The sequence below is a fragment of the Bubalus bubalis genome, chromosome 7, assembly GCF_019923935.1.
Source record: "Bubalus bubalis isolate 160015118507 breed Murrah chromosome 7, NDDB_SH_1, whole genome shotgun sequence".
NCBI classification, from domain to species: domain Eukaryota; kingdom Metazoa; phylum Chordata; class Mammalia; order Artiodactyla; family Bovidae; genus Bubalus; species Bubalus bubalis.
In genome coordinates this window covers 46,249,202-46,261,303 of record NC_059163.1, presented here as the reverse complement: position 1 = coordinate 46,261,303, position 12,102 = coordinate 46,249,202, and the positions used below count along the sequence as shown (strand labels likewise).

The window sequence follows — 12,102 nt, the reverse complement described above, 5'->3', positions numbered from 1 at the left end:
ACTGTCAACATTTCCAATAATATGATTTAATGACCCCTGGGGTAAGTTACTTTCATATTAGTCTTTATAATGGTCCTCACTATCACATATTTTAAATATATTTTTCTTGCATACATTCATTCCTAAAACAGGCTTGACTACCTGATATGGAGCAGGTGCTGAGTGATTAACTGTTTTCTACAACACATAGTGGATGTGTGTGTTTGTATCAGCATCTAATGTACTGTAATCTAAAATTTCAATATTATCTAATATTTATAGCAGGGGGTAATTAGCATAAAACATGCTTCTTTCATATTTCTAATTTTAAGTAATAAGCAGAGGCAAATTTACCATGAAGTAATGAATCTTAAGCTTTAGAGTCACTCCCCTTCCAGGATCTAGGACAGGTTCAAATAACATATTCACATGAACTGAATATTTTTGTAAATTTTGAAAAAGTAAGTTATTTGAATTATAACTGTTTAAAGTAGCTTTCTCTTTGTACCCCTAATATTTTTTACCACATTCAGTCATATTGGAGTGACCAGAGGTATTCTAAGATCCAGTGAAGTGGAAGTTGAATTGGAGACACAGTTAACTTGGATTTAGAGGTATGAACTGATGCAGTTAACAGTCACTCTTCTGTATAATTAGGTACTGCTAGCCTCCCAGCATATGATTTCTTCCAGGAATAATTCAAGTGCCTGCTCTGTGACTCATCTGGCATCATTATATGAAGATGAAGGGCACTAACAATACTGCATTCTGAAAGTGGAAAGAAACAGAGCCAGAAGCTAGTACTGTGGCAAACTCTTCCAGTTATCAGCTGTGTAAAACTGTAAGTTAAAGATTTGACCTTGTCTCCTAGTCGAAGTGGAATTTCTATTTTTTCATAAATATGCTCTATCTGCAATATATACAAATACAAATGCATCATATGTATTTCTTTACTGCTATTTTGCTATTGTTGTTCAGTCGCCAAGTTGTGTCTGACCCTCTGTGACCCTGTGAACTGCAGCATGCCGGGGCCTCCCTGTCACTCACCATCAACCAGAGTTCTCTCAAGTTCATGTCCATTGAATTGGTGATGTCATCCAACCATCTCATCTTCCAACCATCTGAAATCTTACAAAACAAACTTTTTTATAATTCCTATGAATGTATGGTACAAATTTACAACAACACTACAAGCCATAGTGTTATTTTTTTGGGCTCCAAAATCACTGCAGATGGTGACTACAGCCATGAAATTAAAAGATGCTTGCTCCTTGGAAGAAAAACTATGACAAACCTAGACACCATGTTAAAAACCATAGATGGTACTTTGCCAACAAAGGTCTGTCTAGTCAAAGCTATGGTTTTCCAGTAGTCATGTGTAGACGTTAGAGTTGGACCAAAAAAGAAAGCTGAGCACCAAAGAACTGATGCTTTTGAACTGTAGTGTTGAAAAGACTCTTGAGAATTCCTTGAACCACAAGATCAAACCAGTCTCAATCCTAAAGGAAATCAGTCCTGAATATTCACTGGAGGGACTGACACTGAAGCTTCAATACTTTGGCCCCCTGATGCGAAGTTAATTCATTAGAAAATACCCTGATGCTGGGAAACACTGAAGGCAGGAGAAGGGGACGACAGAGGATGAGATGGTGGGATGGCATCGCTGACTCAAAGGACGTGAGTTTGAGTAATTCCACGAGTTGGTGAAGAACAGGGAAGCCTGGCATGCTGCAGTCCTTAGGGTTGCAAAGAGTTGGACACGAATGAGCAACTGAACAACAACAACCACACAACACATGAGGGTTGCTATGAGCAGACTCATGTCTATGCATCTCAGTACATCAGATGACATGCCAACATATCTGACACATCTCAAAATGCGGCAACCCCAAGAGAAATGGCACGTGAAATACTTTTTCTTAGAAAAGTGAAGTTGCTCATCGTGTCCGACTCTTTGTGACCCTATGGACTGTATCCTACCAGGCTCCTCCTTCCATGGAATTTTCCAGGCAAGAGTACTGGAGTGGGTTGCCATTTCCTTCTCCAGGACATCTTCCTGACCCAGGGATCGAACCCGAGTCTCCTGAAAAAAGTCTCATTTTTTCTTAGAAAGTGATTCCTAACTCATAACAAGCTTCAAGTCCCACAAAAAACAGGTTTGTCCCTCATAAGCAATTCTTCCTAGATTACCCTCACACAGTGAATCATACTATCTTAGAGATGATATTCACTTTAAATCCCATGTTGTCTGGTGGGGGGTTTTCATATATTTTCTAAGTTTCAAGATCTTTTTTTCCAAATAAAAGCTAATGCTATAAATGCACTAGAAAGCCTTAGTGATCAATACTATGAGGAAAGCAGAAAATAAAAATCTAAATGAGAAAGAAATATGAAACAAATGAGAAACAATAAGCGAAATATAAAAATCAATATGAACTACTAATCTTAAAAAAAATCCTTTCTCTGTTTCTGTTCAGGATAAACTCTAGGGTAGACAGCGATTTTAGGACATAAAAGAATAATCCTAAGAGAAAAAAAACAGATAAACTGGATCTCACCAAGTTTAAAAACATCTGTTCACCAAAAGACATCATTATTAAAGTAAAAAAGCACAGACTAACAGAAAAGATTAAAAAAAAAAACCCAAACAACAATAAATTTTCTTTAAAAATGAGCAAAAGAGTTAGGCAGGCACTTCACAAAAGAAGATATCCAAATAATCAATAAGCATGCTGAAAAGGTGCTCCATATCTTTAGTCTTAAGAAAAATCAAATTAAAACTTCACATTCCTCATCAGAGTAGTTAAAATTAAAAGATTAACAATACCAGTAGTGAAGAAGTATGTGTTCACTTTGTAATCCAGAAAATAAAACACCACAATTATTCCAGAGAAGTTTATATTTGGGCCTTAAGCTTTTGAAAATAAAGTTTAGAGACATAAAAAAAAAAAAAAACAATACCAAAGGCTGGCAATGATATGGAACAATAGGAATTCTTATACGTTGCTGGTGGGAGTATAAAACTATACAACCACATTGGAAAACCACAAATTAGGTGGCTTAAACAAGAGTTCTGGAGGCTAGAAGTCCAAAATCAAGGTTGTTTCTTCTGAGAGCTGTGAGAGAGAATGTGTTCCAAGGCCCTCCTGGCCTCTGGAGGTTTGTGAACAACCTTTAGTGTTCCTTGGCTTATAGAATCCCACCTGATCCTTGCCTTTATTTACACATGTCATTCTCCCTGTGTGAATATCTGTCCCAAAATCTCTTTTCATTAGGAAAACAGACATATTAGAGTAGGGCCCACTCTAATGATCTAATTTTAACTTGATTACCTTGGTAAAGAATAAGATGATTCTAAGATTCTGGGAGGTGGAACTTCAATGTATCAACTTTGGGGAACACAGTTCAACCCATAAAATCCCACAGGATTACCATTAATGAAGCTTTCTGGCTTTCCCAAACATCCTGGAATTTCATAAGTGTCTTTCATACCAAGAAGTCAGTTTATAAAACATTTTTATTACTAATACCTTTAATTAAAGATAAATATCTTAATTTAACAAGCAAACAACTGTGATTTGACATCAATTTTAAAAGATGCTTATTAAGCTAATGTAATTACTTATAGGCATTGTGAGTGAGTGAAAGTTACTCAGTTGTGTCCGATTCTTTTGCTACCCCATGGGCTATAACAGTCCATGGAATTCTCCAGGCCAGAATACTGGAGTGGGTAGTGTTTCCCTTCTCCAGGGGATATTCCGAACCCCGGGATTGAACCCAGGTCTCCCACATTGCAGGCAGCTTCTTTACCAGCTGAGCCACAATGGAAGCCCACTTACAGGCATTAGTGAGATATAAATCTTCATATATACGATGTTACTGTGGTCAGCTGACTAGAGGTCAGGAAACACAAGAGTTGACTCCCAACTCTGACATTCACTCACTGTGGGACCATTTACCATCTACCACTGCCTCTTTTCATGGACAAATTGAGATGATGGCTAAAATTTAGAGAATTCTATGATTTCTATGCTCTGTTATGTACTTTACTATCTCAACACACAAATATGAGCAACAGAGAGACAGATGACATAAACAGACATATTCATAACACCCATTCATAAATTCATAGAGTTTTAGAAATGGAAGGCTCTGATCTACTGCCCTCATTTTACAAGTAAAAATATGGAAGTCTAGGGAGGTGAAGGGCCTGGTCCTAAGACACACACATCATTTCTTGCTCAAATAACTTCAAATAGGGAAGAGGTCCATAAACTAAGACCACAGACCTAAGAGTCTCCATAGATGAACTTTAAAAGACTATATACCACCTAAGAGTTTGTGTGTAAAAGCTGGTATGAATATTCATGTTTATATTTTATTTATTCTGTTGTAAGGAATCCTTCAGTTCAGTAGCTCAGTCGTGCCTGACTCTTTGCAACCCCATGAAGTGCAGCAAGCCATGCCTCCCTGTCCATCACCAACGCCCGGAGTCTACCCAAACCCATGTCCATTGAATCAGTGATGCCATCCAACCATCTCATCCTCTGTGGGCCCCTTCTCCTCCTGCCCTCAATCTTTCCCAGCATCATGGTCTTTTCAAGTGTCAGCTCTTCGCATCAGGTGGCCAAAGTATTGGAGTTTCAGCTTCAGCATCAGTCCTTCCAATGAACACCCAGGACTGATCTCCTTTAAGATGGACTGGTTGGATCTCCTTGCAGTCCAAGGGACTCTCAAGAGTCTTCTCCAACACCACAGATCAAAAGCATCAATTATTCAGTGCTTAGCTTGCTTTATAGTCCAACTCTCACATCCATACATGACTACTGGAAAAACCATAGCCTTGACGAGACAGACCTTTGTTGACAAAGTAATGTCTCTGCTTTTTAATATGCTGTCTAGGTTGGTCATAACTTTTCTTCCAAGGAGTGTCTTTTAATTTCATGGCTGAAATCACCATCTGCAGTGATTTTGGAGCCCCCCAAAATAAAGTCCGACACTGTTTCCCCATCTATTTGCCATGAAGTGATGGGACCGGATGCCATGATCTTAGTTTTCTGAATGTTGAGTTTTAAACCAACTTTTTCACTCTCCTCTTTCACTTTCATGAAGAGGCTCTTTAGTTCTTCTTCACTTTCTGCCATAAGAGTGGTGCCATCTGCATATCTGAGGTTATTGATATTTCTCCCAGCAATCTTGATTCCAGCTTGTGCTTCATCCAGCCCAACATTTCTCATGATGTACTCTGCATATAAGTTAAATAAGCAGGGTGATAATATACAGCCTTGACGTACTCCTTTTCCTATTTGGAACCAGTCTGTTGTTCCATGTCCAGTTCTAACTGTTGCTTCCTGACCTGCATACAGGTTTCTCAATAGGCAGGTCAGGTGGTCTGGTATTCCCATCTCTTTCAGAATTTTCCACAGTTTATTGTGATCCACACAGTCAAAGGCTTTGGCATAGTCAAGAAAGCAGAAATAGATGTTTTTCTGGAACTCTCTTTCTTTTTCCATGATCCAGCAGATGTTGGCAATTTGATCTCTGGTTCCTCTGCCTTTTCTAAAACCAGCTTGAATATCAGGAAGTTCACGGTTCACGTATTGCTGAAGCCTGGCTTGGAGAATTTTGAGCATTACTTTACTAGCATGTGAGATGAGTACAGTTGTGCAGTAGTTTGAACATTCTTTGGCATTGCCTTTCTTTGGGATTGGAATGAAAACTGACCTTTTCCAGTCCTGTGGCCACTGCTGAGTTTTCCAAATTTGCTGGCATATTGAGTGCAGCACTTTCACAGCATCATCTTTTAGGATTTGAAATAGCTCAACTGGAATTCCATCACCTCCACTAGCTTTGTTTGTAGTGATGCTTTCTAAGGCCCACTTGACTTCACATTCCAGGATGTCGGGCTCTAGGTGAGTGATCGTGATCACACCATTGTGATTATCTGGGTCCTGAAGATCTTTTCTGTACAGTTCTTCAGTGTATTCTTGCCACCTCTTCTTGATATCTTCTGCTTCTGTTAGGTCCATACCATTTCTGTCCTTTATTGAGCCCATCTTTGCATGAAATGTTCCCTTGGTATCTCTAATTTTCTTGAAGAGATCTCTAGTTTTTCCTATTCTATTGTTTCCCTCTATTTCTTTGCATTGATCACTGAAGAAGGCTTTCTTATCTCTCCTTGCTATTCTTTGGAACTCTGCATTCAGATGTTTATATCTTTCCTTTTCTCCTTTGCTTTTCACTTCCCTTCTTTTCACAGCTATTTGTAAGGCCTCCTCAGACAGCCATTTTGCTTTTTTGCATTTCTTTTTCTTGGGGATGGTCTTGATTCCTATCTCCTGTACAATGTCACAAACCTCCATCCATAGTTCATCAGGCACTCTATCAGATATAGTCCCTTAAATCTATTTCACACTTCCACCTTTAGCTTTCACCAAATTCTCTACAGGATCTATTTTTGTTCAAATCAATCCTCTGTTATGTCCTAAATGCCTGACATATATGGGATACTCAATAAACATTAGTTGACTTACGTATATTGGATTCTTAACCAAGACAAAGTTAATAACCACTGGAGTAGAGTAAAATAGAATATGGTTATTCTCTGGAAAATAATGCTCACTGTTTCCTGCTCCCCATATGCTCTATTTGTATCGAGTCTTTCATCAGCCTGTAGCTCTGAATGATACAGTGCCATGCTTGTCAATTAAACCAATTAAGGAAGATTTTTAAATCACAATTTCCTTTCCTTTAGGAAATCATCCATCTTTTCATTTAACTCTACCTTTTTACTTAATTAACAAGGATTTAATAACAATTAATAAATGATATATTAATTAATTTATGAAATGACTTTGTCCTTACTAAAGTAATTCAGATTTTTAAATGCTTGTAATTTTCATTACAAGTTCCATCAAGTAAGACATAGAACATTCAATTAAAGCTGAGTTAGCTTACTTTACACTCTGTCCAAATACCAGGAAAACCTCTAGTGTATCTAGGACAGTGCTGGAAGAATGATCAAAACTGTGACTTTGACAAAGGCAGGGAAATGTCTGGGGCCCAAGACATGTGGTATCATAAGCAGGGGGCAGAAGCACCATAAAGTAGGTGCTCAAAAAATATTTGATGAATCAATGAAAGAAGAAGGAAGTAGTTAATGCTAAGAAGACAGAAATCCCTCTTTGAACAGGGAACCACTGACCTTAAAAAGAGCTGATAGGGTATCAATCAATGGAGGAAGAGACAATGGTTAGATCCTCCTCTCAAAGAACATGTGCTTGTGTGGGACATAAGGAATGGCATCAAGCTGCTGATTATCAATGTAGATATCAAATACAACTCCAGTCTTTAGTTACCAGACATTTCTTTTGGGTAATTCATTACTAAGGACTTGCAAATTTGGAAGCAACCCAAAGTCCCAGAAACAGAGTCTCAAGACTGAAGAAGTATGAGATTCTGTAAAAAGCAGGTCAGGCCATTTATGCCATAGATGTGTGTATGAAAATTACATTTTAAAAATGCACAAATGTTATTTACAAATAATTTACATTCTTTAGAAGCATTTACAAATAATGATTCACTTTGCAAACAGAGATGAAAAACTCTCTTCTTTACAAGTCTGGGTCTTACTCATGCTTGTTCCCCAATTTCAGCAGTGTTGCTACTTTACAAATGACTGTGCATTTATAGTTAAAATTAAGTATAAACAAGAGCATGATTAAACATAATCAAGGAAGATCCTACAAAAGATTGCTATCTACCTTGCTTAGCTTGCTAGATTGAGCTTCCCTAGTGGTTCAGTGGTAAAGAATTCACCTGCAATGCAGGAATCACAGGTTCGATCCTCGAGTTGGAAAGATCCCCTAGAGAAGGAAATGGCAACCCACTCTAGTATTCTTGCCTGGGAAATGCCATGGACAAAGGAGACTGGTGGGCTACAGTCCATGGGGTCACAGAAGAGTTGGACATGACTTAGCAACGAAACAACAACAGATTGCTAGATCACCCTAGATCACAAAGAGTGGATCGCTCATCCAAAAAACTTCCTGAAAAAGTATTTATCAGCTTAACATCTAGGTACTATCTAAGACTTAAAGAAATGAACACAGGAATTTGGGGTGTTCCCTCGGTGAGTGCCAAGGCAAGAGGGATCTCCTATGCCTTTACTTTGCACCCCCTGGAACAAAGATCCTTGATGCAGTCAATGCTTCATATCTATGGGTTCTGAATCTGCAGATTCAACCAACCATACATTGAAAATATTCAGGAATTTCTGAAGCAAAACATGAATTTTCTACACAAGGCAATTATTTACATAGAATTTATATTGTGTTTACAATTATTTATATAGAATTTATATCATACTAGATATCATATATCATCTAGAGATTATTTGAAGTATACTGGAGGACTGTGTAGATAATATGCAAATACAATGGCTTCCCAGGTGGCTCAGATAGTAAAGAATCCACCTGCAATGCAGGAGACCCGGGTTCAATTCCTGGGTTGGGAAGGTCCCCTGGAGGAGGGCATGGCAACCCACTCCAGTATTCTTGCCTGGAGAATGCCCATGGACAGAGGAGCCTGGTGGGCTACAATTCATGGGGTCACAAAGAGTTGGACATAACTGAGTGACTAAGCACAGTACAAGGGACTTGAGCTCCCTGGATTTTTGTATCCCCTGAGAATACAGGGACCAATCTTCTGTATTTTAGAGAAAAAAGAACCTAAGATCCAGATCTTCAAAGAGACATCAAATTTGAACCATTTAGGATAAAGAAAATGTGGTACATGTATACAGTGGAATACTACTCAGCCATAAAAGAGAAAGAAATAATGTCATCTGCAGCAGCATGGATGCAACTAGAAATGATCATACTAAGTGAAGTAAATCAGAAAGAGAAAGACAAATACCATATGATATCACTTATATGTGTAATCTAAATTATGACACAAATGAACTTTTATGAAACAGAAATAGGACTTACAGACATAGAGAACAGACGTGTGGTTGCTAAGGGGCGGAGTGGTGGGATGGACCTAGAGCTTGGGATTAGCAGATGTAAATTATTATATAGAGAATGGGCAAATTACAAAGTCCTACTATATAGCAAAGGGAGCTATAATCAACATTCTATGATAAGCTGTAATGGAAAAGAATATTTAAAAAAGAATATATACATATATGTATAACTGAATCACCTTGCTATATAGCACAAATTAACACAACACTGTAAATCAACTATATTTCAATTTTTTAAAGTGAAATTTAAACCATTTATCTTACCTGTTTCTTTTTGTAGAGTGTTTTCTTCCTTCCTGCTGAGAGTGAAGTCTTGGGAGAAACCATGGGTGGTTAAATTAGAGCAGATATTGTGTTTTTGCAAATTTTATTTTAAACTTATTCACATTTATCATCCATTTATTAGGTAGACTACTAAGTGCTTCTTAAAATGGTGGTATAGAAGAATTTAATGAAAAAGTTAATGTTCATTCTACATTTGCCTTATTTTTATGGTACAATATATTGAGAAATATTTCATGGAAGAAAAACAAATATACAAATTATATAATTCACACAATAAATTAATAAATATAAAAATAAATATAAATATAAAAATAGATAAGCATATAGACCCAGAACTGGTGAACTGCAACTCAGAAATAAACTCCAATGTGTGTACAACACTATTACTCAGAAATATTCTTACTTGCTAAACTTCTACCAGTTGCATCAAGAGCTCCTCTTGGTGGAGGAATGGTGTGGAACTCTTTCAGGGTAGAAGAACTGGTCTTCATCACACAGGAACGTACACAGGTATTTCCTTAGCATTCATCTGAGCAGTTATCCGACATAGACCCTGAAAAAGACTCTGAATATGAAAGAAACTTGGAGCTCTTAAATGCCTCATCTTCTGTAATGATATATGAATGTTATTTAGCTTAACAATTTCACAAGGGAGTTGATATTTATGTCATCTGCAGTCAGGTTCAACTAGCCCCTTGGCTTTAGAGTTGATCACAAATATGGAAGTCAACTGAGAGATATAACTGTTGGTTATAGCTCCCCCCCAGACTTTAACTGAAGAAGGTAATGCTTCTATTGTATACTTACAGATACAATAAATACAAGGGAGTGTGAGTTTAAGTTGTCAGAGATAATGGTTGTTCCACCCCTGAAAGAAAAAGGGGAGGGTGGAATTCAGAGACCATGGAGAAAATTTATTTATTCATACAAAAATACTCATTGCAACTATTGCTTGCTAGGCTAAAAATAAAATGAGCAAGAAAGAGACTGAATGAAGTTTTATGTGTTTTTATGTGCTTTCCACTCACAATCAATCATTGGGCATCTTATTTATGCCAGTATTGTAGATTTGGGGTAGGGGTGGGGAGGGCAGAAGAGAGACAGCCACAGTGCCTAGTCTCGAAAAGCAACACTCTGCTCTATTTGGAGATACTGAGGAAATATACCATTTAAAAGAGGCAGGGAGGAGATTTCATTTAAGCAAGTGTGCAATGATATAGGCAGAATAATTTGAGGTAAGTACATCTATTAAGTAGATGAAGTTTGACTTTGGTTCTCCACTTCTGTTTCTATATGTTTTCTTTCTCTGAGGCTCCTTGGCACCTTCCTAAGGATTTTCGCCTTGATGTCCACTATCCACCACTTCAAAGCTAATCTAAGCCTAAATAATCTGACAAACTGATTTCCACTTAAGTGTCTACTAAACTAGTTTATACTACCTAATTTGATGAACTGATTTCCAATAATTCAGTTCAGTTCATTCGCTCAGTCGTGTCCGACTCTTTGTGACCCCATGAATCACAGCATGCCAGGTCTCCCTGTCCATCACCAACTCCCGGAGTTTACTCAAACTCACATCCATCGAGTCGGTGATGCCATCCAGCCTTCTCATCTTCTGTCGTCCCCTTCTCCTCCTGCCCCCAATCTCTCCCAGCATCAGGGTCTTTTCCAATGAGTCAACTCTTCGCATGAGGTGGCCAAAGTACTGGAGTTTCAGCTTTAGCATCAGTCCTTCCAATGAACACCCAAGACTGATCTCCTTTAGAATGGACTGGTTGGATCTCCTTGCAGTCCAAGGGACTCTCAAGAGTCTTCTCCAACACCACAGTTCAAAAGCATCAATTCTTTGGCACTCAGCTTTCTTCACAGTCCAACTCTCACATCATACATGACCACTGGAAAAACCATAGTAATTAATTTAGGATAATTTCCCTAAAGAAAAGACAAGAAATTTTAGTTTCAGCCTTACAGAGATACCTAGAATAACAACAATATCATATACTCTCATTGTGCTGTTAATATATTTATAAATACCAATGCAAGGTGCTGTGTATTCAACAGTATGAGGCTATGAAGATAAATAAGATGAGTAATTAACCTTATTTATAAGGGACCTTGACGGAGAAGGCAATGGCAACCCACTCCAGTACTCTTGCCCGGAAAATCCCATGGATGGAGGAGCCTGGTGGGCTGCAGTCCATGGGGTCACGAAGAGTCGGACACGACTGAGTGACTTCACTTTCACTTTTCACTTTCATGCATTGGAGATGGAAATGGCAACCCACTCCAGTGTTCTTGCCTGGAGACTCCCAGGGACGGCGGAGCCTGGTGGGCTGCCGTCTGTGGGGTCACACAGAGTCGGACACGCCTGAAGTGACTTAGTAGTAGTAGTAGTATAAGGGACCTTATAAAGAAGAAAGATCAATACAGAAGCAACTTTAACCAAAGCAGTGAACAGCAGGGGTGGCGTAGGCATGAGAGCCAAGAGAGGGCTGAGTGGCCACTGATGCACTCCTGAGGTTCTGGGGGACAGCACTGCTTGAGGTCAGTAGGTTCCTGCAGTTGAACCTATCAAGATCTTTAAAGCAACCCCAGCCTCGGTTTTCCTAGGTAGGAAAGCTAGAGGAGGCAATCCCAGCACTAACGGGAGACCCCTAAGGGAGAGCTGGACTCCAAAAGAAGAGCCAGGGCTCTGACATCCAGCCACCCTCATTATCTTGGAGGGCCTTGGGATGATTTTCCAAAAGAGCCGGGAGATTTCCTTAAATACTGACACTACTTTTCAGAGACAGGAGGGAGGTTACTGTCCCATC

At 38.7% G+C, this 12,102-nt stretch overlaps 1 long non-coding RNA gene across 2 annotated transcripts; it reads right to left on the bottom strand.

Moving 5' to 3' along the window:
* Positions 1-270: 270 nt before the first annotated feature.
* LOC102416541 lies at positions 271-10,924 on the bottom strand. Of its 2 annotated transcripts, none has more exons than XR_006552578.1 (5): positions 10,866-10,924; positions 10,097-10,157; positions 9,693-9,842; positions 9,269-9,316; positions 271-1,107 (listed from the first exon to the last, which is right to left on the bottom strand). It is a non-coding gene; the product is annotated as an uncharacterized LOC102416541 (long non-coding RNA). The 2 variants fall into 2 exon arrangements; XR_003110603.2 differs by having other exon boundaries at positions 9,693-9,854; positions 10,866-10,907.
* Between the last annotated feature and the right edge of the window lie 1,178 nt (positions 10,925-12,102).